This window comes from Artibeus jamaicensis, unplaced genomic scaffold, assembly GCF_021234435.1.
Source record: "Artibeus jamaicensis isolate MK-2021 breed Jamaican fruit bat unplaced genomic scaffold, CSHL_Jam_final contig_2790, whole genome shotgun sequence".
Taxonomy (NCBI): Eukaryota; Metazoa; Chordata; class Mammalia; order Chiroptera; family Phyllostomidae; genus Artibeus; species Artibeus jamaicensis.
In genome coordinates this window covers 2,554,992-2,576,774 of record NW_026521616.1, presented here as the reverse complement: position 1 = coordinate 2,576,774, position 21,783 = coordinate 2,554,992, and the positions used below count along the sequence as shown (strand labels likewise).

Below are 21,783 nucleotides of genomic sequence, written 5' to 3'. Positions count from 1 at the left end.
GAAGAGGCTTGAGTGGGCTGTCTCCCCACAGCCAGGGGGCCTGACAGCCATTGTAATTCAAAGATCAAATTATCCCCCTCTCGGAGTGACCCCGGCAGACTGACCCCCATCCCACCCACACAGGTTCTTAATAAAAATTCTGGTTCCTTTGTAGGAAGAAGTCACTGATCTGTGGACAAGGAGGAGTTAAGGAGACAGTTGCAGACTTAGAACTCCAAGTTTTCTGTTTTGCGGGCTGAAGTCAGACTTGTAGCATTAACTTTAATGTAAATTTTTTTGGAGGTGATTCATGTAGAATTCCTGCCAAGAATTTTAATAATCAGACTGAATTAGAACAAACTCTGTTGGTACATGCCTAACAACATCTGCTGATTTAACAGTTATCCTGGAAACCCTGGACAGCCCGGAGCAGGGCTGGCGGAGCAGGCTGTGTGCGCGGGGGTCGTCAGGGGGGAAAGACACCTGTGGACAGCCCGTGACATCTGCCTTCCATTCAACCAACAACGGGCTCCACTTTCATAACATCCCAGAGTCCCCAGGGGTGGGAGGAAGGGACACAACAAGTCAGGGAAACCTCATGAAAAGGAAAACTTTTCCCAACGGTCTCCTTTCCACCACAAGCTGAGGGCTATAAAGTACTTCTCTGTGGTGTGAGGATTTTCAGCGCTTTTTTCCTGCTCTGACTCAGTGCATTCCCATCAGTAAGAGGGACTCGCCCACATGGCGGTATTTCTTTAAGGGGAGGGGGCGGTAGTGGGAGAAGCCAATCTTTACTCCCCCACCCTTTAAGAATCAGTATCTTTAAGGGTGGGGACCAACACGGTTTGGCAAAGCCCGGGGAGAATCTGTTTCCCATCTTCCTCTCCTCTTCTCTCCTGGTCACACACAAGCCCCTACACACGGGTGAGCCACACACAAATCATACTCTCACACTCACGGCACCATGGATCTAACAAATGGGCCCCAAACAAGCAGGGTGCCCACGGATCCAGCCTTTCCTGGAAGGCAGTGTCATTAAAATCACAAATATTTATATTAAAATTATAAAATAATTTATAGGCTTCTTAAAGTAGTCTTTGAAACAGAAGGGGAAGTTTAGGTCAGCTGACCCCCCCCACCCAAGACAGAAGACACTGTTACATGCTGGAATGGCAATAAAATATCAAGGCATCTTATTTGTAGAAGACACAAGTTATGCTATTGCGAGCCATGGCAAATGGTTCTAGCCACTGCTGTCCAACAGAAATACAGTGTGAGCCACACATACAATTTTAAAGTCCCTAACAGTCACATGAAAGGGGTAAGAGACAGGTGAAATTAATCTGAATTTCTTTAACTCGATATACCTGAAATATGATCATTTCAACATATAATCAGTATGAACTATTGTAAATAGGATATCCAACATTCTTTTTTTCATACATAGTCACTGAAACCCAGTGTGCATTTTAAACACAACACATCTCATTCTGGACATATTTCAGTGCTCAACAGCCCTTGAATAGCACATGAAGCTGGTGGCTACTGTATGAGCTACACAGTTCTAGCAATGGCACAGTACAATTAAGAAAGGTTCAGCCCTGGCTGAGTGGCTCAGTTGGTGGGAGCGTCATCCCAAACACCCAAAGCTCGCTGGCTTGATTCTCGGTCAGGGCACACACCTAGACTGCAGGCTCGATTCCCGGTCGGGGCGAATATGGGAGGCGAACAGCTGACGTTGGTCTCTCCCTTCCTCTCTTTCTAAAATCAACGAACAGCTCTTTGTTTCCCAGCCGGAACCATGGAGGGCGCAGAGAAGAAGAAGGTTCCTGCTGTCCCAGAAACCCTTAAGAAAAAGCGAAGGAATTTCACAGAGCTGAAAATCAAGCGCCTGAGAAAGAAGTTCGCCCAAAAGATGCTTCAAAAGGCAAGGAGGAAGCTTATTTGAGAAAAAGCTAAGCACTGTCACAAGGAATACAGGCAGATGTACAGAACGGAGGCCCGAATGGTGAGAAAAGCTGGCAGCGTCTATGCACCTGCAGAACCCAAACTGGCATTTGTCATCAGGATCAGAGGTATCAATGGTGTGAGCCCAACGGTCCAAAAGGTGCTGCAGCTTCTCTGCCTTCACCAGATCTTCAACAGCACCTTTGTTAAGCTCAACAAGGCTTCAATTAACATGCTGAGAATTGTGGAACCGTACATTGCATGGGGGTACCCTAACCTGAAGTCAGTAAACGAACTGATCTACAAGTGTGGGTATGAGAAAATCAACAAAAAACTAATTGCCCTGGCAGATAACACACTGACTGCTCGGTCTCTTGGTGAACATGGCACCATCTGCACGGAGGATCTGATTCAGGAGACCTATACTGTTGGAAAACGCTTCAAAGAGGCAAACAACTTCCTGTGGCCCTTCAAATGATCTTCTCCACGAGGTGGAATGAAGAAAAAGACCACCCATTTTGTAGAAGGTGGAGATGCTGGTACCACGGAAGACCAGATCAACGGGCTTATTAGAAGGATGAACTAAGGTATCTACCGTGGTCAGTTTTGTAGTCTGGTCAGTTAATAAACAGTGACTGCTTTAAAATTGAAAAAAATAAAATAAAATCAATGAACATATATATCATTGATTAAAAAAAGAAGGGATTAAACAAAAGAAAGAGAAAAGAAGAAAGGTTAAGAGCACTGGGTTACTTCTAAATTATGTATTTCTGAATGACTGGCCTGTAAATAATGAATATATGCTATGTTTTAAAGACTTTTTAATAAGAAAATATTTAAGTTCATGCTTGCCCATTTACAACTAAATGGCTCCAGGCAAGTAATTTTTCACCTTGACTTCGGCTTCATCAAATGTAAATGCAGCCCTGGCTGGTGTGGCCCACTGGATTGAGTGCCAGCCTGTGAACCAAAGGGTTGCTGGTTCGATTCCCAGTCAAGGCTCATGCCTGGGCTGTGGGCCAGGACCCTGGTTTGGGCTACGTGAGAGGCAACCACACATTGATATTTCTCTCCCTCTCTTCCTCCCTTCCTTCCCCTCTCTAAAATGAATAAAACCTTTAAAAATGTAAATGGAGATTTTCTTTTTTAAAAACGTCAATACAACTTCCATTATGGGGCTGTTGTAAGGATCATACACTACAATGCATGTGGAAGTGTTTTTGCACAATGATATGTAAATGCTAATTATCGTTATAACAGCTCCTGTCTGAGAATAGATCATTCTTGCAGATCAACGGCATTCTCTGCAGTCAGGAAACATTTTGCACACAGCTGTCCGTCCTTTCTGGAGGCATCCAAACAATACGAGATGCATGTCCGCAATTCCCTCACACAGTTACTGTATCAGAAGCCACAAACCTCCTTCACGAGAAAGATCCCATCACAATTTCCAAGTGAAATTTAAACTGTTGAATACAATTTTTTAAAAGTGAAGACCTTACTTTAGCCCTGGCTGGTGTGCCTCAATGGACTGAGTGCTGGCCAGTGAACCAAAGGGTCACTGATTCCATTCCCTGTCAGGGCACATGCCTGGGTTGTAGGCCAGGTCCCCAGTGGGGCCCACAAGAGGCAACCACACACTGATGTTTCTCTCCCTCTCTTTCTCCCTCCCTTCTTCTCTTTCTAAAAATAAATAAATAAATAAAACAAAATAAAGGAAGACCTTGCTTTAAAAACAGAAAGATAGCACTGATCAGCAGATTCCAGCGAGCACTAGCTTTGCCTCCAAGAGAATTAGACAATTCAAAAAAATGTTGTGAACTAGTGAACAAAGATGAAAAACATCTACTCCCTCACCCCATCCACCCTCTTCCCTTTTTTCCAGCCTTCTGACTCTTTCACAAGATTTCACAAACTATCTTTGGATTTGGGTGCAGAGAAACAAGCAATGTTTTAAGACTGAGAAGAGAGTTGATGTCTAAATATTTGACAGCTGAACAAAAAGACCTGCAAGATGTCCCTCCCACCCCAAACAGTTCTGATGATAATGAAGATGAAAACTTAAGCCTTGAGTAGTGATTAAGTAGTAATTCTTAGATGAAAAGTGACTTATATAAAAGGAAATCCAAAAAAGCTTTTGTCTTTGAGAATTAATTGTAGGCAGAGAACAAATCCTGGTTTCCAAAGGCCACCTGAGGGACTGGGCGTCAGCACCCTTCCCTGGAGACACAGACCACCCCCCAACCCTGGTGGCAGCCAGGAAGACCACCAATGACCGCACCCTACTTCATGATTAAGCCGTAAGTGCATCCGGTCTCCTGAAGTCCATCTAGATTATATCTAAGACCAGCCTTTCCCAGAGTATGTTCCTCACCATGTTTCCTGGCCTTTACTTCCCTAGGGAGGAGCAGGTGGAGGAGTGCCATGACCGGATGGGTTCTGGGGAGTCCTGCATCTACACGGTTCGTCGCGTTCCTCTACTGCTCAGAGACATCGGCATGGTGGTGTCAGGGGAGGGGGGAAAGGGGTCTGACCACGATCGAAGCCTTTTTCAGATACCAGATCTGGAGTGGCCATAAGCACGTCTGCAGACACCTCCACTTTCATAAATAGTCACAAAATCCACTGAGTGGCAGGGAACAAGTGAACGCAGACTCTCTCCTGAAACCAGCGAAATGTCTGTTTTGTCTTCATCCTTGACAAGCTGCACCTCAAAGCTGACCCTTGACAGCACTCGACTCGGCCGTCTGATGACGGAGGCTCGGTGGTGACTTGGCTCACCTGCCTGCGAGTTCTCTGTTCTACCTTCCAGCTTATCCGCTGGCCTCGCCCCCGACACCTGTGGTCCTTAATCAAAAGCATCCCAGCTTTTGTCCTTCAAGGTACTGATATAAAAAGTGTCGACATTCTGAAACAAAATATAGTCATACCTTTTATTATCTTAATAGAATGGGTCCACAGAGTATGCTCACCGCAAAGAAAGAACAATTTCAACCCTGACCCCTGACTTTTCTCCTCTAGAGTCAATTTGGCTGCTTCAAAAACCCATGTGCCACCCTTCTGGACTGCACCATTGTGGTTAAATGTGAACGGTGCACGGCAGGGGCTCCCCAACACGGGCCAAGGGCCCTAGGTGAGGGCCTCGGGGTCCTTCCCACCGCACGAGAACCAAGAGCCAATGGCACCCAGAACTCAAAAGTACAACTGCTATTGTATGGCGGCGGCCACGGAACCCTTCCCTGTGAAAAAGGGATCCCTGTGTTTCAAAAACCTGGAAACCAAGACCAGAACTTTTAATAAACATACCCCCTGCCAGTAATCTGACACATCTCGGTACCCGCTTTTAAATACAGATTCAATGAAACACACACACACACTTTGGTTTTTCTCAGCTACCATCTCAGGAGACACGGCCAAGTTTGAAATGATACACGGTCATACACCCAAACACGGCGCAGCTGCCCCCTGGGCATCACGGGTGCGTCGTTAGGATACAGACTCAGCAACACGTTTTGACAGACCTGCAGTCACTGCAAGAACAGTAAGGCCACCGAGACCATGACAACCTCTGACTACTCGAAAAAGCCAGCGTTTCTTGATTTCTGCTGGAGTTCTGAAAAGCATGAAAAATGGGGGTTTTATAATCTTGTGCTCCGAAGGAAACAAGTCCCGAAGAACTACTGTGAGTGAAGCCGTCTTACGGACTACATGGGGGGAAACGCTATGTGATAAATAACGCAGCTTCGTAAGGGTCAGCGTACGAGAGCTCCTTGAATAGCTATTTGTATCCACTGTAGATATTGTCAAAAAAGCCTTCATGAAATACTCCTAACATAGAGGCAATTTATTTGTCAGAAGAAAAATCTTAAAAGTCATTTCACCCCTTCAGAGTAAGGAGTTCATAAAGACCTAACTACAAAAGCAATTGTTTTTTTCTGCTAAAAGTTCTATCCATTCCTAGCACAGAGCAACATGTCAGCTTCTAAATCAAACAATCTACGACTTAAATTCTAATCTTTGTAACTGACATGGAGGGATGATAAAATGTTTTCCAAATGCTGTGGGAATTTTTTAAAGCTCCCAGGGCATAATACTGTCTGCTGTATGTGTGTGTGTGTGTGTGTGTGCGTGTGTGTGTTTTTAAAGAATTTACCATCAGTTCCAAGTTAGAGTTCAACTGCAACAAATACTCAGAACTGATGACTTAAAAAAATTTTTTTCTATATACACAGCATTATTGCTTCGATGAATTAATGCCAACAAATGTGGTCAGTATTGTTTCCAGATTCTTCAAGCAATTGTACTCCTTGTTACAGTCGACCCACTCCCGCCTGTCCTTCATTACTTAATTTTCAGTCATTTGCCAACTCGAGAATGAAAAAGGAGAGGCATCTGGGCCACTTGAGCCGGCAGGAGAAAAGCACTGTGGCTCGGGCCACGGACGTGCTCAGGGAGGCGTCTCCGCACAAACGCCCTGTAGGGAGAATTCGCTCCCTCCCCCATGAAGGCGGCTCTGGAAGGGCGGTTTCCATTGTAGGGGAGAGAATGTGGACCTTAAGAAAGATTCCTTCTTTTTTCTTATAGCTTAGCTTTTTTATAGCTTTTTTTTTAGTATCCTTTGCTGATTAACTCCATTCTGTCTATTCTCTCAAAGGACTCCAAGTTCCCACAATACATATGTATTCAATTTTATTGCTTCTCACTTGATATATTGCTTTCTAACTGTTCAAGGCATTTTTGGTGAACATTCTGTTTCTGTCTCCCAAACTTACACTCCAAGCTTCTTAACGATAAAAACCATGGCCCCTGACTCCACCCTGGGTTTTTTTTCTTTACTGTGACTGCATTAAATCTATAAATTAATTCTGATTAAATGACATCTTTACAATAGTTCCCATTTCCAGCTAGGAACAATTGGTTTCTCCATTAAGGCAAGCCTTCTCGTTTACCCCCTTCTTTAATGCCCAACCAAACTTTTGTAGTTTAACTGTAAGAAACAAAATGTGCACAGAGTAAAAAACTTCCAGTGAATCTCCCTCCCCCCCAAGATTCCGGTCTCCCCGGAGAGGTGATGCCCCTTGACAGGTTCTTACGTAGCTTCCATGAAGATGTTCATACATATGCATATTTATATAAGCATAAATATCTCTCCTCACCTCACCTTTAAAACTCTGGGCCAGTTCTCAACTTATCAACTCTCAGCTGGGAAAGAAAAAAATATATAAAGGGAACAGAGTGATTTTCACAGATCAGGCAATGAAGGGTGAATCTGGAGCTGAGAGATACACTGATGCGGGCACAGAGGCTCCGTAAACACGGGCGCGCTCCAGACAGCACGGACCGAGTCTCCGCAGCAGCAGCAGTGGTCCCCGGCGAGGCCGTGCCATCCTGTCCTCAAGCAGTCTCTGTTCACAGGCACTTACACTGCTTCACATTTTAACGGCAAAGACCGCTGCGATGACTCTCAATCCACAGACACTTTGTTTGTATTTGCAAATTCCCTGCGATGAATTCTTACAACTGAATTGGCAGGTGGAAGATGATACACATTTTAATTCTGAGTGGCATTGCCAAAGAAACTGTGTCTGTTTACACGCCCTCTGACCACGTGTGGGGCCCCCACACTGTCATCAGCACTGTGTGTGACCCACAGTTTCTGGCAGCCTGGCCGTGAGTGATGTGCCACGGTTTATCAGCTGCACTTCTGTGGAAGCTGGTAAGTGGGTAAGTGGAACCAGGTATCTTCATGTTTATAAACATGTTTACATTTCTTTCTCTGTTTCAGTTCCCTACTCAAGGTGGTTTTAAGAGCCCTTTATGCATTAAAATACTGTCCCTTTTCTCTGTCATATGTGTTAGAAATGCTGTCCCAGTCTACGGTTTGTTATCTGATCTGGTTTATCGTATTTTGAACCACATGGAAGGTTTTGGGGGTTTTTTTTTGAAAGATTGTATTTATTTTTAGAGAGGAGAAAGGAGGAAGAGAGGGAAACATCAATGTGTGATTGCCTCTCAAGTGCCCCCTCCTGGGGACCCAGCTTGCAACTCAGAGATGTGCCCTGACTGGGAATCGAACCAGTGACCCTTTGCTTCGCAGGCTGGCGGAACTCAATCCACTGAGCCACACCAGCCAAGGCCACATAGAAGTTTTATATTAGGTTGTCTCTTTCATATTCACCCACAAAATCTAGCTTAATTTTCTGACCACAAATATGTATGTTAATTTTCTTTCAAAAAGTCAGACAAAAAAATTAACGATCAGTCACCAAAAATCCTTCTGTGGAATTTGGGAGAACTCAGAAGAGCAAATAGCTGTTAAGCAAACCACTGCCAGCACCAGACGACATAACTCACCGAAGTGCCATCTACAGGCCTCTGGAAAGGCGCATTTTCTCATTTCGTTTGAAATGTCCAGATGCTTGTCAGTTTCCCAGAGTCCAGCAACCCTCTGCACCCCTAGTAAACGAGGCTTTGGCTTAGCTCGTTCAGAACAAAAGTGATTACAGATGAAGATTTTGGCCCTTGCCCTGCTACAGCAGAGCCGCTTCAATAGGACGCCCAGCTCAACAGGCAAAGAAAAGGTATTTGGTCAATTTCCCAGAGATTATGGCCAACACAAGACCAAAAAAAAAAGAGGAAGCGAGGCAGGTTTTCCACCTACCTACCAGTCCCCGGGGAGTCAACAAATGACAGGTGTTCTCACAGATGACTGTTCCCTTCCTGGCACCTCCTTCTTCTGATCCTTTCCAGTAAAAGAACAGAGAAAAATGGAGCAGGGAGAAAAACATTTAAAAACGACTTCTCTTTTCACCTCCACGGGTCACTTACATTACAGCAAGGACATTAACTGATTAAAATGGTGTGTCCTCCCAGATTCTGGGACAATTCTGACTGCATTCTATTTGTTCTTGGTACTTGATCATAAATCAACGTCTGCGTTAGCGGGAGAGTGAAAATGTAACCATCCACCAATGTGCCACCACAGTGAGAAGCAAACATTCTTTATGGGGGTTTATGTATCAACCCCCCTACAAACTTTATTTTATTTAGCAAACATTTATTGTAAGTTCATTTAGCAAACACTTTTGAGTCCCTGCCGCAAGCCAAGACCTACAGACGAGGACCCCTTGCCCTGCAGAGGTACAGCGTCCAGTAGAGACCGAAATGTGTGAAACAACGACCCCAGAAACCTAATGTTTCAGCCTTTTCCGGGGAGACCACGCCGGCACTGCAGGAAAACGTGGGGGTGTGTCCAACCAGATGGGAAGTCAGGGAGAAAAAGATGGATATGGTAAGTGTGGACTACTCCACAGAGAAGCCTGGAGATGAAAAGGGCAGTGATAGGATAAGAGCTTAATTAAGCCCTGGCTGGAGTAGCTCAGTGGATTGAGCGCGGGCCTGCGAACCAGACAAACACGGTTCGATTCCCAGTCAGAGCACATGCCTGGGTTGCAGGCTCATTCCCTGCAGACCAGTTCCCAGCAGGGGACGCATGAAAGGCAATGATACATTGATGTTTCTCTCCCTCTCTCCTTCTCTTCCCCTCTAAAGATAAATAAATAAAATCTTTATAAAAAAAAGAGCTAATTAAGAGTTCATTTGGGGAGAAAGGAGATTTTTTTGAAGGAGGAAGAAGTTAGACAAGAACAGTAGAAGAAAGTTTAAAAACAAAGACTCAGGTTTGCAACTGATGTAGCAAGCGAGATTCCCAGAGGAGACAGGTATATATACAATCCAACAAATATTTATCAAATGCCACCTCCAGCCAGCACTGGACTAGATGCAGACCAGGATAATTAATGAAGACTTGCGTCTAACCCTGGAGGAGCTCACAGGAGCGCAGTAATTAACTAAATGTGCAGCGAACGGAGAGCGCCTGCCATGACTCGGGAAGTGCAGAGAATTGTTAAGTGCCTGGGAGACCATGCTTGAGCCCTGTTTGGGGACTCAGGACTTCCCACAGGAACTGGGAAGTTTGTGGCATCAAGAACAGAGGTAGAGGAAAGAAAGAAAACAGGATGAATAAAAATACTAACAGGCTGGGGTGGCAGAAAAGAACTTGCATTGGAAAAGGAAGATTCTACAGTTGAGATTAGGAGGGATTATGATTAAACCTTTGGAGTACAGAAAAAGTAAAATTCTGGATGACATCCAGAACTTGTTTCTAAGAAAGGAATAAAAGCGAGATTTAATTAGTACACAGTGCAATGCTCACCAGCTTTGGAGCAGGAACGGAGAAATACAAGAAGCCCCAGAACTGGAAGTCTGGCAGCGACATGACAGCAGACGCCACAAAGCAAGGGTGGCAGTTCCTAGGGACCAGGACACACAACAGAAATGGGGCGACCACATACGGGCTGGAGCTGGAACTTCCAGGGTTTCCCTTCTAGGTCTTCCCCCCGCCCGCCCCATCCCCGGAGTTTTGGTCTCCAAGCAATCAGTCCTGTTTTTATTTCACTGCTCAGTTTTAAACCACATTTTGAAAAGGCACTTTTTGAAAGGCCAAGATTGGCAGAAAAATACTGAAGCTCTTAAGAGTTCCTGTCCAGCTGCCAAAGCATTGTTTTAGTCAAATGTCAAACGAAAGGGGAGAAACAGAACGATGATTTTATTTGAATTGCTTCCAATGAAAAGTAACCTCCAGCGAAACACTGGGGCCACTTTGCTGGAAATCCTGGCATGTCGACAACAGAAATGGAAGGAGAAAATTGCATCTTCCAGAAAGCCCAGCATCAAATAGGAAAAACCGCAAGCAGTGATGTGCTTTCGGGTCCTGTGGTCAGGATCCATTTTATTCTTTTCTCCTTCATCCTGCTGAAAATGAAATTATTTTAAACATCGTTTTTTCCTTACAACGGGGCTTTTGGAAATTATTAAAGGTCAAATCCCTTGTTTTAAGTAAACTTAATATATTAAATTCCAAATTTATTGACCTAAAAATGTAGGGAATGAAAATAAATATATTCCCAAACTTTGAAATGAGGATTTCAGAATATGGTTAAGCAACGGTCCCACCTGGCGGAATGTGACATGGCACCCAGCTGGATTAGCTACTGCCAATAGCCCAGGAATCTAAGTCCTAAGTGTTCGGAGATTCCAGGGGTCCCTGTAGCTCAGAGGTCAGTGTTACCAGCAAATGGGGGAATGAAAGGAGAAGAAGGAGCAGTGATCTGGGAGCCATGAAACTATCACAAAGTATCCGGAGCCTTCCAGCAGCCAATGGGCCTCTAGGTTAAACACCATCTTCACCTCTTCCCAAGGAGTTGCCTCCCTCTCCTCCTCCCTCCCTTCCTTTCCTGGTGTTCCACTATTTATTCTTTCTTCTTCTCCAACTTCAGTGAGATATAACTAACAAAACTGTATCTAACTGAAGGTGTGCCGTGTGATGATTTGATACACGCATACCCTGTGACGTGATGGACACGAGCAGGCTAATTAACACACCTGACACCTCGCGCGGCAACCACTGCTTGTGCGTACATGGTGCGAAGTGAATTTCAAGTACTCGATACATTATTATGAACAGCAGTCACCATGCTGTATATTAGGTCCCTTCCTTAGAAATATTCTACACAAGCTGAAGGGAGCTATTTTCAGTGGGTCTTTATCTGCTTTCATTGATCACACTTTACTAGACACGCACTGCCTGTCCTTTTCCCTCACACATGCTGGAATCACAAATCAAAGAGACTGTGCCTCCAACAGGTTGTTTGTTCCCCTGCAAACAAAGGGGTGAAGTGTTCTGCGTCTGGGACTTGTTTACTCACAAACTGAAAGCCAAGCCCCAGGGGGCACCTCGTCCTTTGTGGCAACTGGCCCAGATCCTCCCGGTTCCTTCTCAACCTGCTCCGCTCTCTGATCAAGCTGCCGTTTCTTTCCTGAGCCTTGTCGTCACGTCCCACCTTTCATGTCATGCCCACTCCTTGAACATAGCGTGGCTACCTGTGGGCTGCTCCCTCAGGACTTGGCACAGACCCGCTTCACCACCGCAACCCAGGTCAGAGCGCCCACCCCAGGTGGATGTTCCCACCCGCCTCAGCTCCAAGGTAAGCCCCAGCTTCCAGAGCTACAAGAGGCACATACAAAGAACCTCCGGGGTGAGGGCAGGGGGCAGCTAGTGCTCTCTGGGAAGCTTCCGCAGGCAGGTGATGCCTCGCCCCAGTCTCAGAGGGCGGGCAGGGCAGGCAGGGCGGGAAGACATCCTAAACAAAGGAAACAGCCCGGCAGTGAGGGTAACAAATGGATTTTGCGTTCCATTTTGTCAACAAGAACCCCTAATGGATAGTAACGAAATGTTCACAGTCCTCCTACTTTATGGGAGTCACATGGCCCAGTGCAGGGCATGTCACGGAAACTCATTAAGTGTCTGTGGAATAAATGAAATATCAGCTGCATTTAAAAAGTAAAGTTTTTTTGCCTAAGTCAGAAAATAACCTGCAACAGTAGCCCACTCGAAGTGCACCAAAAACGGAAATAAAAAGCCCAGAAAATTCACTATCCCCTCTCCCCAGACAACACAGCTCTTCCCATCTGCAATCACAGAATGACAAATGAGGCCTTGCTAGGCCAGGACCCTCGTGCCAGTAATAGAGCCACCGAACCGCGGGCCACTGGGATCTGGTCTTGATTAAGGTTATTTTCCTTTGTAACATTCGGTTCACAGGGGAAAGGAAGGAGGACCTAAAAGGAGACGGGAGGGGCCCAAAATGCGTCAGGGAGTTTCGTCACGGCCTTTATTTGTGACCTGGGCTCAGGGAGCCATAATTCCTATCCTGGTTTTGGCTACTGTGTCAATAACTCAGTTCCAACCACCTTCCGCCTTTGCTTCTCCACTTAAAAAGGGTTTGGTTGAACCCCGGTAAGTTTAAGGACTTGGGTAACAGAATGAGTTAAATCAAGTCTGCCCAGTCCCCTTCCGTATTGGACATGGTTCGGAGACGATTACCCCAATCAAACAGCCTTTGTTACAGGGTTCTGTCGACGTGTTTGACAATTCCTTAATGTAGATGCTGTTCAATACACTGTCACAACAATGAGAAAGCTCTATAATCTCAGCGTAATTGGGACTTAAATTAATGCAGCCAGTTTTGTGAAGTCAGATCGCTTTCTATAACCTAGTTTTATTGTGAGTTATAGACTCTGTGTCCCCTCAGGCCTCGCTCATTGAAATCCTAGCATTCATCTCATTTGGCCCTCAAATGAGAAAGAGAACGGCATTGATCAACGTTTATGAGGTAGTACATAGCTCTGGAGGCAAGCAACAAGTGGAAAAACAATGTTGGAAAGGAATCCAGAAAATCCACCTACATGCAAAGCAGTCCTGATAGAAAACACCTGGAAAATACGCTCCATTCAATCTTGGCAGACCGCACTGGCGTGTGAGCTCATCTGGCTGCGCTTCCCTCTGCTCATCCCACAAACCGATGCTAACCTCCACACCACGGAAAAAACGCACCTCCGTCTCTCTCCGCCTCAGGCCGCGCTAACATCCTTGGTGCCTTCATTGCCCATCCAGGTTGCCCGCTCAGTTCCAGAACCACCTCCATGCTGAGGACCTTCACCTTCAACTCCCTTTAGCATGGCAACCCCCTGAATCTTTAACACCCAAATACCCGCAAGTTCAAAATCTCAAATTTAGAAATCCCGCTTTCTGTCCCTCATCCCTCCCAGTCAGCTACCTGTTTGTCTTTGGGGAATCTGGCAACATCTTATGATTGTTCGAATTGAACCTAAGGAGCCAAGGTGCCCACACGGCTCTCTGCTCAGCCAGGGGCACCTGAAAATACCCAGGCCCTTCCCTGGAATCTGACTTCACAACCCAGCAGCACCTGCACGAGCCCCTGTCCTTGGCGCATGCCTAGCCCGCCTGGCCTTGTCGGAGTGTCTTACCCAATTCCTCCCACATGCTCACTCCCCGTGTCCGGCTGCCTCCCCAAGCGACCGGCCGCACCAGCTCCTGCAGATCTGCGGTGCCCTCCCAGCCTCTGCACCCTTACCCAGATGCACCTGCCGTAGGCCTGCACCCCAGGGTCAGTCCCATCAATCACACTCTCGCTGGCAGCATCTACTACTACACTCTCGGCGAGCGCGTATGCCTTGCCGTCTATCCTCCAGGTCCTCCCCTGCCAAGCAGGATTCCACTGCCCAGAAATCCTCTCAGTGATTCTCCTTCGGCTCCCTGGCTGGTGCCCACAGCAGTGGCTTCCAGAGTCTACCAGGTAGTTCCTACCCAGGTAGCCGTTCATGCTCAATAATCTTGTCACATCTTCACCAAGAAAACAGAGGACGACCACTAAGGACTTGTTGGCTCCTCATCTCCTTCCCCCCAATCTCAGAAGTTGGGACCCCACCTCCCACCACCCATGCTTCTACCTGTCTTGCTGTCATTCCCAATTGGCCACCCACCCCCGGAACACGGAGAAGAGCATCTGCCTCACAGATCTGGTGAAGGCTGCGGGGCCACATGCACAAAGCACCTAGAACACCGGCGGGCACGCGCACAGCAGTATTTTCGGTTTCTTCTCCCTCTCTTCTTCCTGAGCCTACAGATCAGATCTGTACCACCCCCCGAAACAGCCATTCTGGCCCCAGCAACCAGCTTCTGGGCTCACCACCTCTTCCTTATCCGCTCTCAGCATGGTCACCGGTGAGGTCTGGTGGCAAATCCCAGGTCTAGTTTCCAGTCTGCTCTGCCGTCTAAAACCACTTCCTTGGAACTCTGCACTCGCCTCTCCTGGCTCTTCTGCTTCTGTGATTTGTTCCCGGTCTCTTCCACCAGCCCCGAGGCCTGCCCCTAGATGCTGCCGGTTCCACCCTTGGCTTTCTCCTCCTCCCCCAAAGATAAGCTCATCGCCTTCCACCCCTCAGACACCGGCTGGTATGCTGACGACTCCTCGCTCATTCCGCACCCAGCCTCTCTGCAGCTCTAAGGCCAGCGGTCTCCGCCTAGTTGTCCCAAAGGGACCTCCAATTCACAAGTCCAAACTGAGGTTGCTGCTTTCCCCAAACTGCTTCTCTCTCTCTCTGTTTCTCCAGCCCAGGTCCCCGCCTCAAACCCCTGGTAGGGTGCCGGGCAAAGGACATAATTCTAGTAAACTCGCGGTGGGGCTATCTCTGACTGTATTAGTATAGAGAAGAAGGTTAACCCCGCATTCATGGACCTGGATTCCAAGTGTAAGATTCATCAGGCAAAAGCAGGATAGGGCCACAGATAAAATCCAAGGGGTACCTTCCCAAAGACCCAGTTAGCTCAAGGGTGTGGGCCTTCAAGTTTGGGGCTAAGAGCAAGCAAGTCAGATGTGAACAAGGAGAGAAGGCCCAGGCGGAGCCCACTCTCGGTTCTGAGAAGGTGCAGCGTGCAGCTTGCAGGAGCCGGAGCTGCACTTGTCTCCCCTCTTCCTGCCGCAGCTCCGACAGCCCCGACAGCCCCGAGGTCTCCAGGTTTCTCCCGCTACCTTCCCGGCTGCCGCAGTCCAGGACTTCTCTGCTTCTCAACATACGAATCACAACCACCCACCAACCTTCCCCAGTCCCGAGTCTCTCTCTCACCCCCAGTCTTTTGAACCCTGAACTGTGGTCATATCACTTCTCCGCTCAAAAACTCTCAGTGGCTCCCAACAGCATGAGGAACAAGTACAAGCCCTCCTGGCCTTCCCAGCCGCGCCCCAGCTTCACCCCAGCCTCCTTCAGCAGCACGACAGCTAAACGAAGGACCAGCACCCTGTGCCGCCCCTTCGCCCCCACACAGGCCCCTTCTTCTGTCTGGAGCAGCTCCCTCTGCCTTACCGACCTACAGCCGACACTCACCGCTTCTCTTTCACACGCAGCAGCAAATGTCTCAGCAGCACTGAGGCTCCCTCCCCAGGCGGCTCTACGGCCAGTCCCTTCACCACCAGCCCTTTATATCCCCTTGTCCTCTTTCTTCCCTACTCACGATGGCCCCTCCAAGTTGATGTCCAGGAGGTGCTATTTCAGGAACCGGCACAGAAGAATGATGGAAACAGCTATTTAATGAGTACTAACCTTTCTACACGCACCACTTCATCTAATCCTCACGAGAACTAGGGAGTCCCTAATCACCTCCATCTATAGGCAAGTGACACTGGCCAGCCCCTCAGCAATGTTCCTTGAATAACAAACTGACTCTATAGCGCCTTCCAAGAGATTCCCAGGTCCTCGTATGAATGCGCTTAACACATCCTGCCCTTTGCTGCCCTGGCCCAGGAGTCAGGTGACTTCGTCACTGGAGGCCTGTCTTACCTGCTGAGGGCAGTGCGGCTGACACCTGCGCTCAGTCTCTCCCGGAATCCCACTGCTCAAAAGCTCATTTGGATGAAATGGATACTCTCAAAAGAAAATATAAAAGACCAAAAAACTAACTGAAGAAGTAAAATACTCAAATATAACAATGATCGCTGAGTATCTATACATTCTTACCAGATTACCACCTGCCTAAAAAGACACTGGGCTCAGAGGCGATTTCTCAAACCCCCGAGGAGCACGAAGTCATCACGTGACCAAAACTGTCCTAGAGGCCAGGAGGAGAACTGTGGGTGGTCTTTACTCTTTTTATTATTTTCTATGTTTTTCTGAAACTCCACAGACAGCATGTGTTACTTCAATCATTAGAAACTCTAAATCTATCTTACAGGAATTTTTAATAAAACAATTACGAAGTTGTACAAAGTTTTCTCTATCAGTAAACGAACTTTTCTGCATAATCTAAAATGAGCAAAAATTGGAAAACGAAATGCCCAACAATGTACTCATTTATTCATTCATTTTTTACGGCGTGTGGCAGAGTCGTAGAGACAGGCCCCAAGACAAACGGCAAACACCCATCTGGATTTCCTCTGCTCTGCTGTGGCACCGTCTGTCCCCACACCAGCACGAAGCAGCACAGAATGGGAAAGATGCAGGTGCTCTGGCATTTATTCATTTAAAAAAAAATCCTCACCAGAGGATATGTTCATCGGTTTTAGAGGAACACAGAGAGAGACATCGATGTGCGAGAGACTCGTCCGTCACTTGCCTCCCATATGTGCTCCAACCAGGGGTTGAACCCACAACCTAGGTCTGTGCAGCACCAGGGACTGAACCCGCAACCTCTCGGTGTGGGACGACACTCCAAGCAACTGAGCCCCTCGGCCAGAGCTCATTTATTCCCCCTTGTTTGCAGACCTCGGGCACGCCAGGCGCGGTTTCGGGCACTGGGGATGGAACGGTGAGCTAAGCACACACGGAGCCCATCCTTGCAAACACCCCCCAAAACAAACACATCATAAACTCTGACAGGTGGTACAATAAACACGTGGGCTGCAATGAGAGAGCCTGCAGCCCCGAGAAGAGGGCCTTACCTGGGGGTCAGGGTGACGAGATCAAGCAATTATTAAAATAACATGTCAATGAATATTTGATGACACAGGAGAATGTTCATGAAACAGTTGAGTGCAAACTACAGACCAGAATACATAGTTTAGTCCCCGTCTTTATGCAAAAACTAGATTCACACAGAAAAAAGGCTAGAAGGATATACAAGGACGGTAAATTGGGAAATGTTCGTCGTGGGGAGTTTAGGGTTCCTATTTCCTTGGGCTGCTCTGTATTTCCCAAATATTCTGAAAGCTCTTTAGTTACTTGTCTGATATTCTGTGTCACAGTCTCGTTTGATTTTTTTTTAAACCTTTTAAAAATATTGGTAAAATGTACACACCATACGATTCTAACCATGGCAGGCATATAATTCTGTGGCAATAAGCACATCCACATTACTCGGCAACCGTTGCCACCACGCATCTCTGGGCCTTTTCGCCTCCCCAAACGCACATTCTGCACCCATTCAGTGCCGACAGGCCGTGCCCGCTCCCACAGCCCCTGGCAACCCCCAAGCCTAATTCAACTTTAAAATGCCAGCTTTCAAAGACCAAGCCGCTTTCACGCTTCAAGTGTAAATTTCCTTCTCCTGCCAAACTCCCATCACTAGGAAATAGGGCCTGAGTAAGGCCAGCAGGAGCTCGAGTTTTTACAGAGCTAGGAGAGACAGGCCTAGGTGGCAATTTTGGACAATCAGAGGACGGGAGGTGTGGTGGTGGGAGGAGTTTCTAAAACAGGGAGGGGAAGGCAAAATAACTACTCGCTTTCAAGTTTGGCCCTGGGCCCTGGGAGAAGCCAGTGTACTTGGGTGCAAGGTCTCACCAACCTGAACCTCTGCTTCTTTCTGTTCAGTGCTGATTGTCTCTGGCTGCTAAGAAGCTCACACACACACACACACACACACACACACACACAGAAGGAAGACAGAATGGTAAGACAGAGATACAGAGATTTCAATGTCCAAGAATGAGGCCTCTCAGGAACCAAGGGCAAGAATTTCTTTCCCAATACTCTTGACAGCTGGCCGTGCAGCACCTGCCTGCACAAGTCCAAGGACAGGTCACGACGGAGCCCTGGCATTCCAGAGAACACCCGGACGGCTTCACAAGCCCCCAGGCCCACAAACACAGAGGGGGCTGTAGAGGCTTCTGGATTTTTCCCCAGTTTTTTAATGTCCCACCTCCCACTGTAAGTTAACCCCCTTTCAACCTTCTCCAAAATTCTATCTCACCAGAAAAAATTCTATCCTGGCTGAAGCAACTGGTAAGATTTCCATGAACTTCCATTTTCGCTGTGAAGTATGTGGGGAACTTATTCCCAGCACAGCAAACTTCATCATGTAGCCTATCATTGATCCAAAACGCCTTTTTTTTTTTGGGGGGGGGGGAAAGGGTGGGCCTGGACCTACCCCTTCTTTGGACATCTTTGTTTTTTCTTTCCTACAATCATTAATATTAGCAGCTGACTTTCTTTCCAAAAGAGCCATTTTTCACAAAGAAAGTTGCAATTAGTTAAAAGTTAGAATGGAGCAGCAATGCATATCTGTGTCTCAACAAAATTACAAATCACTACCTGTCAGGAACAGTTGGGTTCACTGAAAGCTTGTAAAAAAAAAAAGCTGGGACAGTGCTAACCCTGAGAATTCTAAGTGGTATGGTCTCTGTGCCTCCCACCCATCTCTTTATTAACAGCACCATCCCACGCATGCGTGCAAACACGCTTGTAGGTAATAAAACGCTCTGCTCTTAAACATGTTAGCCCATCTTCCCACCCAGTGCAGCCAGGAAGAGCGTTTATTATAACCTCGGAAGGTGAGCGGGTGACCTGATGGAGGGCTGGAAGGAGCACAGGAATAGCAGATGAAAGAAGCAAACAGCAGCCAGGGGGAGTTGGGCGGATGCGCCCACAGGGCAGCAGCACAGGTATTTATGTGGGAAGCTTTGCATAGCAGTCAGAGGACACTGGGCTCTTGGGGCCAGAGAACAGAGGCAGGTAAAAATGAGACGGGCTAGCCCTGGCCAGGTGGCTCTGTTGGTTGCGGCGTCAACCCATATACCAAAAGGTTGTGGGTTCAATTACTGGTCAAGGCACATAGCTAGGCTGTGGGCTGGAGCCCCAGGTGCGGTGCACAAGGGAGGCAACCGATCCATGTTTCTCACGTTGATGTTTCTCTCTCTCTCTCTCTCTCTCTCTCTCTCCTTTTCTCTTTCTCCAAAATCAATAAAAACACATCCTTGGGTGAGAAGTAAAAAATAAAAATAAAAAATAAATAAAAAGTCCCTGGTTGGTGTAGCTCAGTGGGTTGAGCTCGGGCTGTGAACCAAACGGTTGCTGGTTCGATTCCCAGTCGGGGCACATGCCTGGGTTGCAGGCCAGGTCCCCAGTGGGGGCATGTAAAAGGCAACCACACACTGATGTTTCTCTTCCTCTCTTTCTCCCTTCCCCTCTCTCTAAAAATAAATAAATAAAATCTTTAAAAAAAGAAAACCTCAATAAACAAATAAATAAATAAATAAATAGCAAGGAGACAGGCTAAAAGGAAGCGGGGTGAAGCTAATTTCACAATGCCACCTAGAGATTAGCCCCGTCCTCACCAACTGTCCTCGAACCACTCAAGTCCGCACTTCTCTCCCCTTCTGCGACCTGGACTCTCCCGAGCTGGAGAGGCCTGGGTTAACAAAGTCACCTCCTCTGAGAAGCCAGGCTGGTGGTAGTTAAAAAGGGAAGGGAGAATAAACATCACGAATAAAGGAGAACCACAAATTACGAGCCTGAAGCACATGTGAGCCAAAGCTCTGGAAGACATTTATTTTACAGGACTCTTGTAAGGACCTAATGAGAAGGCAGATGAAAGTGTTGTGCTAATAAAGTGCTTGATGAGCACAGAGTGTAGGGAGTGGGATCATGACGGCTCAGCACCACTTCTTTCAAAAGTGACATCCAGCTAACTTCATATTTTACTTCCAAAGTAAGGGGGGCGGCTTGGGGAAAGGTGGTAGACTTGGCATGTGTGACTCCACACAGGAAACATTCGATGAGAGAATCTTGTGCACAGGACGGAGCCTTGAGGGCTGGATAGGTGAGCTGGTAAGTGGCCGAACCAGCATGCTCCCAAAGTATGGGTTCTTGGGTAAACATTAACCCGGAAGGAAGTTTCTCACTGTGTTCTAGAGGACACCATTCTGGCCACATTCAGCTTGGCATTATTCTGAATTCCTTTGCATAAAAGGAATCAGAATGTGTTTCACCTGTATGGATATCGCAAGGGGGTGCAGCTCGCGGTAGGGCATTTGACTGCAGAGATCCAAAAACTAGGAGTGTGTAAATGCAATAGTCAGAATAATTTTTACGAACTGCTTACAATTTACACTTAACCCCCATACATAAAGTAGAGGCCTTAAATTGGTGAATTGCATGTATGCTTTATTTGGCTTGCCCAATGTTAAGAAAAAAAATTTAATGGCTAACAGCATGTAAAAATTAGCTAGTTTCACATAAAAATTCAGGTTTTAAGTTTGAAAAAGCAGAAGACCTCATTCCTGCAGGGCAATACCTGTTGGAGGGGAGTGCTGCTTTGGCCTTTGGGTGGGTCCCTACTATGGGCACCCACGGGCCCAATTCATTCCACTTCACCTGCCTGGCCCCTCCTGGCATTTGAATTAGTGAATCCTGTGGTCCAGTGGTGTTGGTTCATACTATTACATATCCAATTTACTGTCACTTGTTTTAATTGTGCATTAAATGCCAGTTAAACTTTTTCTCTCTCATTTCCAGCCTTTGCTGGTTTTGCTCCTGCAGCAAGATCCAACATCTGATCACGACTTAATAATGAAAGTGTGTACATGCAGAACATTTGCGATTTGCAGAGTGCTTTCTCAGCCTTTGGTTTACTTAATCTTCCCAATATTCTGGGAAGTCTGAGCTTGCTGTCTATGGGATAAGGGAGATCAACGAGCTAACAGGGACCAAAGGCAAGACTTCAACTCTGGGTGTGGGTTAAATCCTAATCCACCATTTCCCACCATGCCATGCAACCCCCAGCCCCTGGAGAGGGCCAGCTGGATGGCCCAACTGGAGGAGACTTAGATCCAGATTGCAAAACTGCTGGGCCGCTCTGGAAACGGGACAGATTTGGCATCCTTGCTTGACTTGCCTCTTGAAAAAGCTGTATAATGGTGCTTAATCCAAAGACAGCTGATTCTCATTCACACTTAACCTATGTTGAACTCACATACTAAATTTTAAAGCTCTGCTCTTGAAAATGCATTTTGTTCTTTAAGATCTCCTTGGTAACATCCGTAATTGGTATCTGAGCTACAAAAAACAAACTTGGATCCAATCAGTGACTGGAGTTAGAATAAAATCCAGTTGGAAAGTCATTTCAGTAATGTTCCAGGATGACAGCTGTGTAGCAGACTCGGGACAACCTGTCCAGAATGGAGGAAGACTGGAAAGTCCCCGGAAAGGGGGACCCCTCAAGGTCAA

General features: G+C 46.9%; 1 protein-coding gene, 1 non-coding gene and 1 pseudogene across 5 annotated transcripts in view; 1 reads left to right on the top strand and 2 right to left on the bottom strand.

Moving 5' to 3' along the window:
* NXN (nucleoredoxin) overlaps nucleotides 1-21,783 on the bottom strand; it is a 142,720-nt gene that overhangs the window by 80,755 nt on the left and 40,182 nt on the right. The gene's annotated exons all lie outside the window — the stretch shown is intronic.
* LOC119062008 (60S ribosomal protein L7-like) lies at nucleotides 1,778-2,512 on the top strand (annotated as a pseudogene).
* LOC119062079 (small nucleolar RNA SNORA55) lies at nucleotides 16,716-16,848 on the bottom strand. The gene has a single exon (XR_005084911.2). It is a non-coding gene; the product is annotated as a small nucleolar RNA SNORA55 (small nucleolar RNA).